This window comes from Tupaia chinensis, unplaced genomic scaffold, assembly GCF_000334495.1.
Source record: "Tupaia chinensis unplaced genomic scaffold, TupChi_1.0 Scaffold000165_2, whole genome shotgun sequence".
NCBI lineage: Eukaryota > Metazoa > Chordata > Mammalia > Scandentia > Tupaiidae > Tupaia > Tupaia belangeri.
The window spans coordinates 1,726,546-1,730,656 of NW_006159640.1; positions in this window are offsets into that span (position 1 = coordinate 1,726,546).

Here is a 4,111-nt window from a genome sequence, read left to right on the forward strand (position 1 = left end):
TTTTTTTTTTTTTCATGTAAGGTGCTTGAGTTCCCTGTGTATTTTGGTTATCAGTCCCTTGTCTGAGGCATATTTTACAAAAATATTCTCCCATTCTGAGGGTTTTCGATTCACACTTGTTACTGTGTCCTTTGCTATCCAGAAACTTCTTAGTCTGATATAGTCCAGGTGTCTATTTTAGGGATTATTGCCTATGCTTTGGGAGTCTTATTTAAGAAGTCTTTGCCTACCTACCCCAAGGTCTCCCAGAGTTCCCCCAATATTTTCCACCAATAATTTTATAGATTGAGGTCTTAAGTTCAGACCTTTGATCCATTTTGAGTTGACTTTCATTAATGGTGAAAAATAGGGATTCAGTTTCATTTTTCTGCAGGTGGATGCCCAGTTTTTCCAAAACCATTTACTAAAGAGGTTTTCCTTTTCCCAATGGATTGACTGGTATCCTTTGTCAAAAATCAGCTGGCTGTAGCATTGTGGTTTATTTCTGGGGTCACTGTTCTATAACATTGTTCTACATCTGTTTTTGTGCCAGTACCATGCTGTTTTAATGATCACAACTTTATAGTATACTTTGGGGTCAGGGAGTGACATGCCTCCCATCCACTCTTTTTGCACAGGATTGCTTTGGCAATACAAGGTTTTTTATAATTCCAGACAAATTCTATGATTGTCTCTTCTGGATCTGGGAAGAATATCTCTGGTATTTTGATTGGAATTGCATTTAAATATATAGATTAATTTGGGTAGAATTGCCATTTTGATTATGTTAATTATTCCAATCCAGGAATAAGGGATGTCCTTCTACTTTTTTATGTCACTTTCAATATATTTTTTAAAATTTTCATAGTTTTCTTTGTAAAGTTCTTTGACTTCCTTAGTTAGGTTTATCCCTAGGTATCGTATACATTTTGTGGCTATCATGAAAGGGATTCCTTTCTCAGCTCTACTTCATTCAACTTGTTGTTCATGTATAGAAATGCTATAGATTTTTAGATGTTGATTTTGTATCCTGCCACTTTACTGTATTCCTTATTACTTTGAGAAGTTTTTTCATGGAAACCTTTGTATCTTCTAAGTATACAATCATTTCATCTGTGAATAAAGATAAAAAACTTTTTTGCATATTCAAATGCCTTTTATATTATTCTCTTAGTTAAGACCTCTAGCACTATATTAAAAAGCAGTGGAGAAAGTGGGCAGCCTTGCCTAGTACCAGTTTTTAGTGAAAAAGCTTTTAGCTTTTCCCCATTCAGTATAATTTTAGCTGTAGGTTTTTCATAGATGGCTTTTATTGTGTTCAGAAATAACCCTCTATTCCAATCTTACTGAGAGTCTTAATGATGAGAGGGTGTTGAATTTTTATCATATGCTTTCTCTGCGTCAACTGAAATGATCATATGGTTTTTTTCTTTATTGTTGTTAATATGGTGTATTACATTTATGGTCTTGCGTGTGTTGAACCAACCTTGCATCCCTGGAATAAAGCCTACCTGGTTGTGATGAATAATCTTTGTTATAAGTTGTTGGATATGATTTGCAAGTATCTAGTTGAAACTTTTTGTATCTATATTCATCAATGATATTGGTCTTTAGGTTTCCTTTTTTGTCATATCCTTATCTGTTTTGGGACTGAGGATGATGGAGGCTTCATAAAATGAATTTGGAAGGTTTCCTTCTTTTTGCATCTTTAGGAATAATTTGAGTAGGATAGGGATTAACTCTTCCTTAAAAGTTTTATAGAATTCAGAAGTGAAACCATCTGGACCTGGACTTTTCTATGTCGGGAAGTTATTTATTATTGATTCAATCTCCTGGCTTGTTAGGGTGTATTCAGGTTTTCTATGTCCTCCTGATTCAATCTTGGTAGATTATATGTATCTAGGAATTTGTCCATCTTCTCCAAGTTCTCTTGTTTCTTGGCATATAGTTACTCATAGTATCCTTAATGATATTTTGTATTTCTATTATGTCTGTTGTAATGTTGCCTGTATCATAACATATTTGATTTATCTGATTTCTTTTTTTCTTTTTCTTTATCAGTCTAGCCAATGGAGTGTTGATATTGTTAATCTTTTCAAAGAACCAGCCTTTGCTTTTATTTCTTTCCCATAGGTTTGTTTATTTTCTATTTCATTTATTTCTGCTCGAACCTTTATTATTTCTTTTTGCCTGGCATTTCTTTTATTTTTTGTTGTTGTTGTTTTTCCAGTTCCCTGAGGCATGATGTCAGGTTATCTATTTGCACCTTTTCATCTTTTTCTTATGCACACTAATTGCTATGATTTTCCCTCTTATGACTGCTTTTGCCGTGTCCCATAGATTATGGAAACTTGTGTGCTCATTATCATTTGTTTCCCTAAACTTATTTTATTTCAGACTTAATTTCCTCAGCAGCTAAGAAGTCATTCAGAATTAAGTTGTTCAGTTTCCATGTGTTTGTGTATTTTTGAGGGTGTTTCTTGAAATTAATCTTGAGTTTAATTTCATTATGGTCAGAGAAGATGCTGGATATAGTTTCTATGCCTTTGAATCTGTAAAGGCTTGATTTGTATCCTAACATATGGTCAATCTTTGAAAAGGTTCCATGCCAATGTGAGAAAAATGTATATTTTGTGATCTTAGTGTGGAAAGTTGTATAGATATCTTTCAAGCCCGTTCGATCTATAGTATCATGTAGGCCCTGTATCTCTCTATTTATTTGCCTAGAAGATGCATCTAAAGGAGATAATGGGGTGTTAAGATCCCCAACAATTATAGTGTTTCTCCCTATCTCTCCTTTTAGCTCCAGCAGTCTTTCCTTTATATATTTAGGTGCTCCTGAGTTGGGTGCATAGATATTTATAAGTGTTATGTCTTCTTGCTGGATTACCCCATTTACTATTATATAATGCCTTTCTTGTCTCTTCTTATGGTCTTTGTCTTGAAGCCTATTTTGTCTGAAATCAATATTGCAAATACAGCCCTCTTTTGATTTCCATGGAATATCTTTTCCTAGCCCTTCACTTTTAGTCTATATATGTCTTTATCCAGAAAATGCATTTCTAGTAGGCAACAGATAGAGGGTTTCTGGTTTTGTTTTATTTTCTTTCTTTTCTTTTTATTAAATCCATTTGGCCAGTCTGTGTCTCTTAATTGGATAATTTAATTTATTGACATTCAATGTAATTATTGATATTTCCGGACCTGTTCCTATCATTAAGTGAGCCATTTTCTTGATTGATTTTTGTTCTCTTATAACTGTTCATCTGACTTTTTAGCTTTCCTGGTATAGCGCTCCCTTCAGAACCTCTTGAAGAGCTGGTCTGGGGTTGGTAAATTCCTTCAGATTTTTTTTATCTGAGAATGTTCTTGTCTTTTTTTTTTCCCATAAGAAAGATAAGCTCGCTGGGTATAGTATTCTTGGTTCAAATTGTTTTTCATTCAACTCTTCGGCTATATTTCCCCATTCTTTCCTTGCCTGCATTGTTTCCACCAAGAGGTCTGATGTTAGCCTGATGGGGTGACGTGTATAAGTAACTTGACCTTTCCCTTTTGCCAACTTTAGTATCTTGTCTCTGTCTGTTGTTTTTGCCAATCTGGCTATCTTGTGCCTTGAAGATGATCTTCTTGGATTGATTCTACTCAGGGTCCTATGTATTTCTTGGGTCTGGATATTTGAATACCTTTCTAGGTTTGGAAAGTTTTCTTCTAGGATTTCATGGAATAAATTATCAATGCCCTTATTATTTTCTTCCTCTTCTGGGATACCAATTACCTGGATGTTGGGGCAATTGATGCTATCCAGTATTCCTCATATATTATCCTCATTTTTCTTGGTTGTTTTCTCAATCTTCTTGATACTTTTTTCTAGGTCAGATGTTTTTTGTCTTCCACATTCGAGATTCGATCTTCTGCCTGATCTAATCTACTTTTAATATTTTCAAGGAAGGTTTTGATTTCCTGTATCACATACTTCAACCCTAAAAGTTCCATCTGGTTCTTTTTTTAAGGATTCTTTTTCTTCTTTCAAATCATGAAAGGACTTCCTCATCTCCTGGAGCTCATTGTCTCTTTTTCCTTTTATCTCAGTTAGTTTGCAAATATTCTGAATTGCTTATCTGACATGTTCCAC